The sequence below is a fragment of the Lissotriton helveticus genome, chromosome 10 (assembly GCF_964261635.1).
Source record: "Lissotriton helveticus chromosome 10, aLisHel1.1, whole genome shotgun sequence".
In the NCBI taxonomy this organism is placed as follows: domain Eukaryota; kingdom Metazoa; phylum Chordata; class Amphibia; order Caudata; family Salamandridae; genus Lissotriton; species Lissotriton helveticus.
Window position 1 is genome coordinate 235,624,264 of NC_136071.1, and position 14,931 is coordinate 235,639,194.

Sequence of the window (14,931 nt, forward strand, 5' to 3'; positions counted from 1 at the left end):
CGCAGCTGGTATTAGGAAACGGGCGCTGACACCATTAAAGTTAATAAATACGCAAAAAAAAACATGTGCCCACTTTCGGTGTGGCAAATAAACCAAAAGCACGGCCACCACTGTTTGAGAGAGACGTGCTAAGGAAAAAAATAAAAAATCAATGCAATGGGGGAAAGCGTGTCCTGTCTGCAACAGCAGGCAGGAGAAATCCATTTAAGCAAGCAGTGCTCAGAGGATGTAATTAAAGCCTACCGAGTAACAACACATGTAACAAGGGGTGTCCTCATGGGAGGTTACAAAATGAGACAAGGCGGTACTAAGCAGGGACTAGTAAGCCTATTGGCCACTGTTTCCAAAGGACAATGACACAACCAATGAAAAATGTGGGCGGAGCTACAAGTCCATACCGGAGTACAGCAAGCCTTGCAGAGCTGGGCGTATGCTGTCCAGGCTCGACCTAAAAAGCAGGTGCGGAGACAGGTGTCCATTTTTGCCCTCATTCAGGGTCGGACTGAGAACAGAAACCGGCCCTAGCAAACTGATCAGCTGGCCCCCCCTGGGGTGAGGGGGAGAGCAGCTTGCGAGGGCCGGTTTCGGCCGATTTTGTTACAGGGGGCTGATATTGTCGACCCTCTGGTAACAAAAATGTCCCCCACCCTAGCGGCCTACCGGGGAAATGCCTGGTACCCGCTAAGGCCAGTCCAGCCCTGCCCTTACCCTCAGGGTGAAAAAAAAAATCTTAACTCTGCAGCAGTACCACCCTTAACTGCCTTTGATGTAACTTCAAAGAGACTCGTTATAGTTCTTTCATAGTCTCATGTCAGAACTGAAGCATTTTCAAAGTCATATACAACGAAGCCGTAGTTGGTGCTTATGTATCATATCCAACTAACAACCACTGACAAAATAAATAATCCTGGCTGCTTGTAGGCGTAATGTTACTTGTTGTATTATATATCTGGATGCAATTACAGAAGCGGCAAAATACCAGTCGGGCGGCACACTATGCTATGCACAGATTTTTAGCTTATGTGTTTTAAGCCACGCCCTTAATTACAAAGGCCACACCCCTTTGAGACCCCCCCCAGTTTTTTCATCGTACCAAAGCCCTGGAGATGACCATGCCAGCGTGTCGTAGTCAAAGCCCTCTAATCTTCCTACAGCTAGAACGCTTGGTAGGCAGCCCACGTCTCGCTTGGGAGCTGTGGGCTTTGCTCAGCTGCTGGCTTGTGATCGTGTCAACAACCTCGCACCAACACTAACAGATATGTGGGTACAGGAAGGACAACAGCCAAACTCTACCTTTAAAAGACTGGAGAGTTTACTGTCATTTAAAAAAACTTTTAGGAGTATGGAAATCCGATGTCGTCCCTGTAGTTAAAAGCCTGATTTTAGAAATGTCTCTTATTTCCAAACAGGAGAACGTATGTTTAACCCCTTGGGCGCGGTCGCGATTCTGCGCCTGTGCGGCGTTTTTCGAAGTGGGCAGGATCATGACGGCCCCCAGCCGGCATCAGCACACGAGCCCCGTGATGCATGACGGCTGGAGGCCGTCATCAGCATCAAAGGGGTTAAAAACAAAAACCTGGATGTAGAACACAAATATGAAGGAATCTGTTGTTATTATTTTATTGAAATATTTGGTTTGAGTTTAAAGATTGAAAATTCCCCCTTCTTTTTAATTTATTTATATGCCTCTTCTTTACCGGTTGTTCATGTTCCTCCAAGTTGAGCTGTTCTGTGGAATGTGATACTTTTATTCATTATTGGCGACTTTGAGGAGGATCAATACGTAGAAATTGTTTCTGACTCGATGTAGACTGTACTTTGATATTTCGCTATATGGAGGCATTTGCATTCTCCCTATGCGCAGTGGAACATATAGGTATGTGTTTATTCTCTACTCCCACTTCAAATGTTGTGTATGTGTATATATTAAATACGATAAGAAAGTAGGATTTACCAAAGTAAAAAAAGAACTTGATTACTGCCCTGATAATCATGATGACTCCTTAGGGGTTGCGATAGAAACATATCCATTAAGTTATCCAAAAAACTGAATGTGTGAGATGTTCCCAAATTTCCAAGCCTTTACGCACCAGTTTGGAGGAGGGATCGGGGCTATCAAAAAACCTGCCTGCTAGCTTTGCACGGGCCGGTCTGTATAGGAGTAAGTGGTTGCGTAAGCATTACATACTTAAGACTGCATGTCCGCGATGCCCTCTCTAACAAGCCATCCCTGCGGAATGTTACGTTGCAATTAAACATGCAGAAATGCTGGCACTGTCAACTGTTCAATTGCCAATCCATAGAAGGCTTGAGGGGATGACCCCAATTTCAGCCATGCCTATAAAAGCAAGAGCTTCTCTGACAACGCCCCCCTTCCCCCTGTGCACGCAGTACAGCACTTGGGAAGACATCATCCTGGGTCCTGTTGGGATCCTTTAGTGTCAAGCTGTCAACAATGATAGTGCCAAAGTCATAAAACGTCCCCCTCAACCCAGTGTATTATGGGCCTGTCCAGATGTCTTAGTTCACTGTGATCTAAGGATTTTACAGACATAATTACTTTCATATTTCACTATATAATTCACCACTAACACTGTATGTGTTCCAGAGTAGCGTGGTACTCGCCGGAAAAAACACTTCAACCCCACATCAGGGGTAGCGAGAGCTATATAAATGCAAACCTTTTTTACCTTCTCTGAACCTTCATTATACTTTTCAATCCGAATATTCTAACAATTCCACCACTCAAATTACTTTCAGATTTTCATTATATTAATTCACCACTAATCCTTTATGGGTTCCGTAGTAGCGTGCTGCTCACCGAAAACGCGCTCCAACACTCTATCAAGGGTAGGTAGCAAGCGCTATTTAAATGAAAACCTTTTTCCCTCTTCTATCCCTCCACTATCCTGCTCAATCCAAATAACTGACTAACATATCTACCACTCAAATTACTTTCATATTTTGACTATACTAATTCACCACTAATCCTTTATGGGTTCCGGAGTAGCGTGCTACTTGCCGAAAAAGCGCTTTGACACCTCCTCAGGGGTAGTAAACTCTATATAAATGCAATTACAATGACAATACAAGATGCAAGATATTTTCAGTTTTACCCTTCCAGAGTGTACTGTTACGTTTTTAATTGGGAAATTATTAAATTAAAATATCAGCTGCAGAAGACGCTGGTTTTGTAAGTGCGACTCGTGTTGCTTTAAGGCTGCCATGTTTTTTTAGGATAAAGTAAGTCGCTTATATAACCGGTTTTTCGAGGCGGCTGTCCCCGCAGACAACAGCTAAGTGGATTTGAAATGCTCCTCCCCCCCCCCCCCCCCGTCCTTTGTGACGAGATTGGGTTTCTAAAAATAAAGTGCAGATGTTCTTGCTCGCGTGAAGTGCAGGGTGGGGCGCCGGGCTGGAGAGATGACAACAGCTCTCGATCCCTAGGCGCCACTTGCTACGTAAGTAGCTGGTGCTTCTTACTGACAAATTATAAATTCCAATTTTTTTTCGAAATAATGACTGATCGATTTCCCTGGGTTAATGGGGGTGTCGCTTCTTTCTGAACCGTTTTCTCCTCTCTGGTGTCAGCGAGGGCTCTGGGGTGCATCGAGTTTTTGCTTCGATTCGTGACTGAAAGCTTTTTTTTTCTTCTTTTTGTTGTTGCTATTTGCTGGTGAGGTCACACGTGGCAAGCGTCAGCGTCAGAGGTCTCTGGTGCAGGTGGCGGGAAGGGCAGTACGTTTGCCCCCTTCTGAATCAGAGAAGTGGGGAAATAAACACAGCACGTAGGCAAGAACTTTAACCCTACTGGCGCTGGGCATTCCCTTATTTACAAGGGGCAACCCAAAGCCTGCTCTGGCACACACGCTATTCGAAAGCAGCCGTTGTTGTGGCTGAATTCTCCGATTCACATTCAAGTCACTGTGACCCTTGAGGAAATTCGACTCGACCAGTTACAGATGGTTTCTATTGTGTCCAACTGCTGCCACGTGTTTTTTTTTTATTTCAACAGTTTTATAAAGACAATTCTTGAACAACTTATAGAGAAGGTTTTAGTTACCTTGTGGACAGATATAGGAACAACACCAAAACACTGTGGATTTAATATCTTTCTGCAATAATATCACCGTCGAAATATCGACGAGCAAAATATTGTAAAGTTAAGTATTTATAGATTACAAACATTTAGTTAGGTCCATAGATACTTACCTTGACCTAATGCAGATTTTCAAGGTAAGTAGATGTGGTGCTACGAATATTATATTCATAATTACCTATGTATTGTATTATATTTATATAGTGCTTCCTAAACCTGACGAGGCGTCGAAGAGCTTATTCGGCAAGTGGCACGCTACTCAAGAAACCATAAAGGATTAGTGATTAATTCGTATAGTGAAATATGAAAGTATTTTGAGTGGTGGATGTTAGTCAGTTATTTGGATTCAAGAAGGATAGTGGAGGGATAGAAGAGGGGAAAAGGCTTGCATTTATATAGCGCTTGCTATCCTTGATAGTGATAGGGTGTTGAAGCGCTTTGTCGACTAGTAGCACCCTACCTCGGAACCCATAAAGGATTAGTGGTGAATTAGTATAGTGAAATATGAAAGTAATTTGAGTGGTGGGTATGTTAGTCCGTTATTTGGATTCAGAAGGATAGCAGAGGGATAGAGGAGGGAAAAAGGTTTGCATTTATATATCGCTTGCTCCCCCTGATGGGGTGTTGAAGCGCTTTTTCAGTGAGTAGCACGCTACTATGGAACCCATAAAAGATTAGTGGTGAATTAGTATAGTAAAATATGTAAGTAATTTGAGTGGTGGATATGTTAGTGTATTTACCATGGCAATATTTTGGTAGTTGATATTTTGCATACGATTTGCTTGTTGTACAATATTAAACATTCTGACTGAGAACCACAGGTAAGCAGTATCTGATGGTGTCAACTGGCTGCAGTTGGTAGTTTATTTAAACAGTAGAATGCCCATGGGTTTTTAGTCCAATGTATAAAACTTCATCCCAGTGCAGTAGAAGTCGTTTCTAAGGGGTCACATGAAAATTGCACAAGGACATAGGAAATTACTGTTCAAAAAGTTTGAGATTGAGCCGATAGGGGGAATTAGCCCCAAAGCTCTTGGTTGAACTGCCTTGAGTGGTTTTGTTTACTTTTGCGTACTTGTGACACGAGTAAGCAGACATTTTGTGTGCCTTGCCATTTGGTTCTTTCTAAATATCACATCCACTTAGACCTCAACTAAAATTATTATTAAATACGTGCTTGGTCAGTATAGAGTCAAAACGTCTTTGGTGGGTGCAAAACAGAAGTCACCAGCAGAAGTAAGTACTATAATTCCTGAACCTGGTCGTTGGTTAAAATAAATAACCTTCAGACAACTCTTTCTGACTTCAAGATCTCAAAGGGAACACAAAAAATGCATGATGACTGCATAAAGTAGTGATGCAATGTGGTTTTAAGACAGTATCTATGTGCTGCCAATTCACAGTTGCACGTACGAGAAAGGGATATCGCCAAAAAAAAATAAAAAATAATAATAATCTGCAAAGTGAATTTACAATTCTAGTCATGAATCTCTGTGATTAACTACTAGAGCCCATTAGACACCGCCTGCTTGGATGAGGTACGTTTCACCAGCAGAGAATGAGATACGTGGGCAGCTGAAGCTCCATAACCCATCAAGCTGACCGTGCGAAATTCTTAAGAACTGGTCTTTCAAAATTTAGAGCAACAATGTCACAATTCTGTGCACACCCCATATCTAGACCGAAAAGATCCTTCCTACATTCCTTCTAAGCAGTGGTTTTGAGATATCACAGAGGACTCCGTCTTGGTGCTGTGATGTAACAGAACGCACATGTGAAAATGCGCAGTCGTCATGAAGACAGTGACTGATTACAAGTGTCCCAGTGAACGGCAATCCAAGGGCAAACAGGGTATTGGGATTATAAGTGTTGTAATGTTTAGCAAGTCCGGTAATTGACAGGTACAGTAAAAATTGCCTACTTCACATTTTGCCAGGTGAAACCCGCCAGAATTTAATAGGTTAAGAATTACTGGTAAATACAGAGAAATTCGCATATTGGTGTGCTAAGCACCAAAATCTGCAATGTATGCCCTATTTTCTGTGCTAAACGTGGAACAGTCGATAACAGATTAAAAGGACCTGATAAATTCCAAACACCTTGGCATCAGATTTTATCGGGTGCGACTATCATCACATCTGACATCAGGACACTTTCAATCAGATACTTATACTGTATATGGAAATGTACTTACTTGTAAAAAGGGCATCTCGACAATGTCGCTGCAGTCCCCTCTCACATAACATCCCATAAAGCAAAGAAAAGGATCCCAGAACCATTTTTAAAGAGACTTTTTGGCGCCAATGGGTTCCTATTTATCATGCCAGCCACCCTGGTTTCAATTATGGAATAGAACAAAAGAAGGTGTTAGGACTATTCTGAGAAGGGGAATGTGGGAGACTTGGATAAATATATGAATCTTTACATGTGATCCCCAATCTAGAGAGTCTGTTACAGCTATTTTTCATGTTTTCGTAGGACAAAATAAGATGGAACAAGATTTAATGATTATTTTGCCTTCCTATGTTAGCAAAAAAAATTAAATTTGAGTCTTTAAGGATACAGTTTACCAGATCCCTTGAGATTCACGCTCTGGAACATCTATGCCCCATTTGTAAGAGGTTGTCCTACCAACCCATTCAGCCCCCGCTGCAAAGTCAAAAGTATCCAGCAATCAAGTAGAGAACGCCAGATATTGCCATCAGACGTGAAACACTCGATAATATCAAATCTCTAAAAATCCAAGCTCTGTGTCTTTCATTGAAGGACCTGGAAGGAGGGAATCTTCCCTCTCAGGATGAGGAGCATTAACTCTGACTTTGTGTAGGGGTCTAGGATGGAAAACCACGCTAACGGGTAAGCATCAGTTTGTTGACAAGAGCGCCAAGCGGTGCCCAGACCATGAGAGATGAGATGCAGATGAACGAGCATTTAATGAAAGAGATTTTTGAGAACAGATTTGTCTTTGTAGGTGTCTGCTCTGGAATCCGTATCCAGGCAACGGTGCTTGTAGAACGTGCGAAATGACATTCAAGTGGAAGCTCTGCAAATTTCAGCGAGGAGCATTTTATCCAAGAGGGAGGCAGCAGGAGCAGGTTCCCCCTTCCCGAGTGAACTCTGGGGATGCTGAGTGAACCCTGAGGATGTCCGGGACCCCAGGGGGACTGGTTAGCACTTAGCAGAATTGTGCATCTATATGCAGGTCATTTAATGCTGGAGCCAAAAACAGCAGAGCTGTTTTTTTCTGAACACCTGCAGGTTATCTAAATAGTTACATCCAGCTATATTTGTATCCATGGTGCACAAAATGTGTTCTGCTGAAGCAGAGGGGTTTGGGCAGGGGGGCTAATAGAAACAAAAAAAAACACCGTTTGGTAGCTGAGAAAAAAAGGCAATCTAAACCAGACATGTACAAGGTTTTCGGAGAAGGTCTTCAATGTACAACAAAGCAAACAATTTGAAAACTGACAGGCAATGGATTTCACATATATTGTACAACGTGAACCTTGCAATACAGCGCTGAGCAAGCGCAGAAGTCCGGAGTTACCATTCATGATGGTCTACAGTGAATCCAGATGTTCACGGGGGTGAATCCTACGGATCTTTTCGGGAAAATCGAAGATCTGAAGCAGGCCTGACGATGATGGCCGATGTTGGCAATGTGCAGATACGGCGATTGGTTGAAGCACTCGAAAGGCTAGAGCTGAGCACTTGCGCTTATTGGGCTGTGGGTATAGGGGAGCGAATAGGAAACTTCACTCACACTCAACATTCCTGGACAACTTACAAAATAAAGCCGAGGACCACACAATAGCCTCTTCTTCTCTTTGCCAGGCACTGTTACCAAAAAAAACCAGGACTGAATAAATGTGCCATACAGGGAATTTGGCCACATGGTAGGAAGGAATAAGGTATTATTGACATTAACCGACCCAGTGGTAATCATGTCACCGGACTTTGTAGCACCAAGAGACATTCATGGAGTTCATGCTACGTAAATGCAATCCATAAATCAATAAAACAAAGGATGAAAAGCGAAGTAAGAGGATTGAACCCTGTTGTCTGGAGGTTGCACGCAGTGCTCTCCGAAAGGCTCACTAACCTACTGACACATATTCGGATCTACCGATTTGGCCTAGAGATGCAGATGGGGCTCTTAGGTACTCATTGTTGGGGTCTGGCACTTATTTGTCCTGAACAGACCGTGATCCAAAGAAACAGAGAGAAAAACACAAAAGGGGGAAGAAGTGGGAAGAGGAAGACAGAAAAACAGAGGAAAGGGGAGAATGCAGGGATGGAAGAGAACCTGCAAGGGTGAGGTGAAGAGGCGCCTTCTGCGGGTTTCCGTGCAAAACTAGGGTCCCTGACAAATGAAGCACTGGGTACGAAGTTGAACGGGTGGGAATTTTGAGACAGATCAGCAGCTGGTGTACAAAAGTATAATGGGTTTGGGAAAATAAGTCTTTTCTAGTGCTGAACAATACCCCCCAGAGTCTTACAAGTACTGAAAAAAGGCAAGATACCAATAAGTACTATCAAAGTCGTACGTGCACAGCTGAATTATTCAAAAAAGTTCTCCGATGTACCGTGCTCCCTGGGTATCGCTCTCTGAACCAGAGTGGATCAGTAATCAAACTTAATTGCATCCCCATGAACGTGGGGAATGTCCCCAGGGCTAGTTACGCGACCCCCCCAGCGGGATATATAAAGTTGTTGATTTGAAAAGCACCATTGATGCTTTTTCGGAAATGAAGTCTCCATATTTTCCAGAAAACCTTTGTGTTGTGAATGAACAATACAAGCAGAAACTGCATTTGAATTTGATGTGAAGCGTCTTTATTTAAACATTTTGAGCCTCATTCAGAGGACCTTCGACCAGTGCCCTGGGGACATTCCCCACGTTCATGGGGATGCAATTAAGTAAGATACCAATAAGCCCACTTGCCTGTGCCATTGAACAGAGAAGGTCAACCAACTTAGCACAAAAATAAGCAGTCTTGAGACCTTCCTAAAGAATAAGTGACATTCATTTAGTCAGATATCTTATTACAGATTATTCCAAAGTATTGCTGCCAACACTGAGAAAGAGCAACACCGTGCTCATGCTTTCCTGAATCTTGAAATCAGTAAGATGTAAGGACCTGGAGATTGCCGGGGGCATTGGAGGTGCTCACAGTTTAAAATAATTCTGAAGGCAACCATGGATTTGGGATATTTCTAGTGTGGTGGGCATGCACATAAATCTTTGAAGCAAATTCTCACCTCTACTAATAACCAGTGTAGAGTGAATATCCGAAGAGACATGGCCCGATGCCTGTGTGCCCTAACAGTTTCGAAGAAGCATTCTGCACCAAGAAGACCCAGACAGGCAGTAGAGCAATAAACTCAAGATGGTACAACATCATTTACTGCTGGCACGTGGAATGGAAAGCTTGAGAGATTGAACTCTTTCCTAAAGGGTTTTATGAGAAACAAAAAGTGCTTTACGACCATCGAGCTTTGAGGTTTTAGGGTGAGCGCTTCATAAATGATTGGTCCCAGAATCCTAACATGGAGTAATGAGTGTGGGCTTGGTCCCATCACTTCTATCCAATACAACATTGGTAGGGGTCCCGGGTCTCTATCAATAAGGGCTACAGGAGTTTATTTTTAGGTAGCTGCTACTCATACAGGAATCTAGCGCTGTGAGTGAAGAGTTGTTGAATATCAGCTGAGCGTCCCCAGCGTAGGTAATGGCTATTCATTTTAGCTGTGATCCAAGATTGACATTAATTAGAGGCAATGTGATGACTGCGATTGATGATATTGTTTTTCTATGTGCTGCAATTCTTCAATAAAAAGATTTATTACTAAAAAAGAGAATTGAGGTAGCAGAGCCCTGGGGTACTCCACAAGTTAAGACTTGTTTTGTCGTCTTGCGCAGGTAAACATTGGGATCTTCCAGCCAAAAAGGAAGTGATTCATTCTGATGTTTTTCCACAAACATACGACAAACCCTCGCCAGCAGCAGAGTGGTAAGCCGTGCGGAAGGGTGCTGAAAGATCTAGTGATATGCGCACTTCAGTGTCGTCAGTCTCCTGCGGTAGCTCTTCGAGGCTGGTGACCTCTGTGCCTCCCAGAGTTTTAAGGCAAGCTTTAGACATGACCAAGGATATGATTTCTTTCAATATTAAGTTGATCAATGACCAAGCAACTGTTTCTGATTACTAAAAGTTAGAGATGGGTTAGGAATTTGACAACACACCAAGATCTGAAATCAATTTATCAAAAGTAGGCCAGGACTGTCCTCATCAAGGATCTGGAACAAGTGCATACGGCCGCGAGGGATTTATACACACCCCATGGGTTACAGTGATTGGTAAATCGCTGTAGACTGAGTCTGGGCACATACCTTCTTTTGTGCCTGCACATTTATTGAATAGGTATGTGAAAACGAACAATGTTGCTTGGGAGTGTAGTCTTCTTAATTAAAGCGTTATTGCAACTACTGCAATGGGGCTCTCAGAAGCTTGCTCAAGGATGCCAGTGCATGCCTTCATGCTTCCTACCCCTCTAGGTGCAGCAGTGTCCCATGCCAAGGAGGTGTGGTCAGTCTCCGTCCCACTTGCTGCACCAGTCCTCTTCCAGCTAAGACATCTCAACATTTTCATAAAACAAGCACTAGTCTTCATAAAAAAGTCCCACAAGTCACTAGTCTATTATATGCCCTGGCACTAAAATGACATGCTTTCTTTAGGGCACTGGACATCTCTCAGAATTACACATGCCTAATTCTATGGAGTCTGCAGCCATACACAGTCTGTTTAATTTCACAGGTCATTTAGCTTCACAACATTAGTTTGCTGCCCATTGCTTTGATGCATTTTTGTGTAGCTCCTTGTCCCAGCTGCTGTGCAGTTTTTACTGTAAAAAAATAATAATCTTAAGTCTGGCATTTGTAAAGCACAAACTACTCACCCCTACGGGTCTCAAGGCGCTGGAAGCCATCGTGGAAATTAAGTGAGCTATTGCCCAGAGTTACATGGTGCTGAGCTGAGCTGCCGCCGGAGCTGGGGATCGAACCGTGAGCCCTGTGCTCCGAAGTCAGCTGCCCTGGCCGTTGCGCCACACCTCTTGCACTGTATTTGCCGCTTTTGAAAAACCTTGTGAGCTGGGACATGTGTTCAGAAGGCAAAAAAATGAAAAGCATTTTTTCCTACGAATAATTTCCGTCACCTGCTATTCATTGCCGGTTGCATCCTAATCCCTGTCTGAGATGCATGTGTTCGTATGGGCAGCCTCATGAAATAAGCCATATGTTATGCAATCAAAAGACACACAATTGATGGACGGAATGCAGAACAAATCAAAACATTCATCCTCAGTCAAGAGATCTGGGTTAAAACCGTCATTCTTTTGCTCACCATGCCACCCCAGTTTAGACCCGGCCATATGCAAATCAGTCTTGACCCTGTGTCTCATGGGAACAGTCCAGCCCGAACTGCCAAGCCAGGTCCTCCCTGGTCAGGAAACAAGCATCCTAGGACAGGTTGTGTACATTTTTAACTGTTTTTATGGCACCTAAAAGTTTTTTATGTATGTGTAATTGCTGGAATAAATTGTACAATTTTCTATACATCATTTTATAGTTGTTTCATGATTATTCTCCTCTATTATTGTGATTTATTATACGTGTGGTTATGGCATTTAAGGGCTAGCGATGTCTCCCCTTTGTATTAATTTGTAACAAGCACTTTTTTCTCCAATTCTTTGGCTAACCAGGGACCCCTGTATGATCAGGGTGGTTGACGAACCAGTAGTGGACCACGCTCGCTAGGTAACAATCCAGTGCAGCCCTGATGACGAAAACAAACAACAACAACAAATCACAGTGTGAGAAGGCAATATCGCTTCATGACCCCATGAACCCCATCTTCAAAACAAGCAGAAAAGATTTCGGAGGGTCATGTTGATGCCCTGGGGTGTTTCCAAACCTCTTGACCAATATCAGTTGATCAAAACCTCGAAAGATGAGCTGGAAATTCCCCCTTGCAGTAGTGTCCAGCTCGTTTTTCCTACCACCGGGCGATATCGGCTCCTCACCTGGAAACCGTGTGAAAGCAGAAGATATTGTGTGACACCATGTGAGTTTGCAAGTCTGCCAGTGCCCGACATCACATCCCTCAAACTGAGAAAGTTTGACGCAACGCTCTATACTGTAATACTACTTACTTATAGAGTAAATGTTAAAGTTCTCAGAGTAGTGTTGATGAATATGTGTTGAATAAGTGTTCATCTGTGCATTAACAGAAGTTTCCACCAGTTATTGAAGCCACCGTCTATATCACACTGTAGTGCATGCACTACCTTGTAATGCTGTGGTTCTTGTACAACAACACCATAAGCATACTGCTCTACAGTGCTTGAACAGCACAACTGCATGACTACTGTGGAGACTCTGCAACACTCCATTAGGCATAATATTGTAAAGCTGCACACAACGCAGTGCTCGCACAGCACTCTCTCCAAGCTTCCACTGAAGCACGCACAACAAACCAAAAATCACGCAGCAGTTTGCGTACAGCACAGTATATAGATACTGCAGCATTATACGGAGCGCTTTGTTACAACTGCAATACACAAGTAGTACCTCACATATACAAGGAACCCTCTCCCTAATTAAGATGTGTGTGCGCACCATCATGCATACTGCGGTATTTGTGCAGCACTCCTTTACCAGAAGTGTCGTGGACATCTACTCTGTAAGTGTCAGCATGATCTGCCCATCTTTTTCTGTGGGTGCCCCAGACAACCCTCCTGCTATCACTGTGCCCGGAGTCTCAGCATCTCCCACCCTTAACAAGTGGATACAGAGTACCTGCTCATCACCTCACCTGATAGCGCGGTTCAGGGAAGATGCGTGGCTCGCTTCCAGGATTTTCCTGCTCGGTTCAGATCTGGCCAGCCGTGGTATCCTCCCATCTGCAACATACAAAATATTTTATTACTCTTTGTGGTACATTCCTCAAGGTTTGGCATACATAAAGGACTTTACTGTGCTGTATAAAAGTGTAGTGAAGCAGGATGTTTTTATAATGTAGTGTTTCCTTAAGTGCAGTATTTGGTAGCTCACTGTTCATAGTGGATTATCTGTAAGGCGCAAATCGCTTCTTTGCGGTGAGGTGCGTCTGAGGGATGGATGTCACAATACCATATATAGAAATAGCACCTGACAAAAATATTTTTTATATATTGTTTCAAATGTCCTCCAGTGCTATTTTTTTAAACTGGGTAATATTTTGGTAGAGGATATTTAGGACACAATATTTATGTTACACAATAGTCTGACAATGATATTCTGCTACCACACTACAGTACTTACAAAGGGCAAATCAATCCCACTGCAGTACTCTGAGACCATCATCCCTACTACAGTACTTCAGGTGTCTCTTATTTAGTATTATAGGCATCTCTTATTCCAGTTGCGGCACTAGACAGCGAATATAAGTGCAGTGAGGCACCTCACATTAACACTAGTACAACATGGTTTAGTCACTCTGACACATTTGCATACTGCTCTCATCTGCACTGTTGTTGCAAGCCATCTTTCACTTTCATTGCAATATAAGGCACTACTTCTCTTTCACACCCCTGCACCTGAGGGAAGCCGCTCCCTCACAATTCAGTCCTCGTAACGCAATTTATTGCACTGCTGTACCTGTGGAGCCCTTCTTCCTGAAAATGCCACACTTGCGGAGTAATTCTTTCACAATGCACTCAATTTGGAGTACCTCTCTTTCACAACACTGTAAGTGTAGTGGGCCTACAGACATTCGCTTACCTCTCTGGCAATATGGCGGAAGCATAGCCCAAATAGCCAGGATCGGCTGGCTTCTTGTCCAAGATGGCCTCTTTTCTAGGACTAAGATGGGGTAGTCTCTTAACAAATAATGCATTAAACTATGGGAACTGAAGCTGCTGATTTGCTGGGTAGCGCATAATAACCAGTGTGCAGCTTACACTGGGTGAGCTCATGAAGAGTCTTAAAATGTGCTACTAAGTTAGCCCAAAATTCCTTTGGTAGATAGTCTTTCTCACTCCTCCAAAGACCCCTTCAAAAATCCTATCCATTTTTTATTATTACTAGGCTAATGTGCTTTAAACTGCACCACTTGACACAGATGTCCCTAGAACCAGACTACCTGGGAAAATCGGGCAGAACCTGCAATGTACCTTGTATAATATTCACATTGAAAGTACCTGGTACCACCATTAACCCCTTCGATGCTCATGACGGAACGGTTCCGTCATGAGCTACGGTTGAGCTGTGCTCATGACGGAACCGTTCCGTCATGACCACGCCCGTTTTTATTAGGGCCCAGCACCGGAGGGGGAATCGCGGTCGCGCTGAAAAGGTTAATACACAGTGAGGGTCAGGCACCTGTGAATCAGACAGCAAGGTACACTCCCCACCACACAGTTTGGTAACAGTCATTGGCATTGTACTTGTCAAGCATCCCCCCCAATGCCTCTTCTTTTCTATGTATCTTTTTTAACACCATGGTACACGTGCGTAACCTCTTTTTCACACACTGATTGTTGCACGACACTACATTATGCATCTTAATTATTACCTTAATCCTTTTCATTGGATAATTATCATGCCTCTGAACCTTCTCCCACTGCTCCTTTCACAGTTCAGTCTATTCTTTGAGACCAAATTTCCTATGTCCAGAGCTCATGTTTTCTTAGTGGATTGTGAGATTCAATGCAGCCCTTATATATTATCTGCGATGTAGACTATACAGTACGGGTCATCGTCACTTTGAAAATTCCCTTATTCAGCCCCCTCA

The 14,931-nt window shown here is 43.3% G+C and overlaps 1 protein-coding gene across 3 annotated transcripts in view; it reads right to left on the reverse strand.

Moving 5' to 3' along the window:
- RAI1 (retinoic acid induced 1) overlaps nt 1–14,931 on the reverse strand; it is a 576,051-nt gene that overhangs the window by 191,102 nt on the left and 370,018 nt on the right. For all 3 annotated transcript variants that reach the window (XM_078665206.1, XM_078665208.1, XM_078665207.1), the window contains one exon: nt 12,973–13,060. The gene's annotated coding sequence lies outside the window, so the exon portion shown is untranslated. The remainder of the gene's footprint in view (nt 1–12,972; nt 13,061–14,931) is intronic.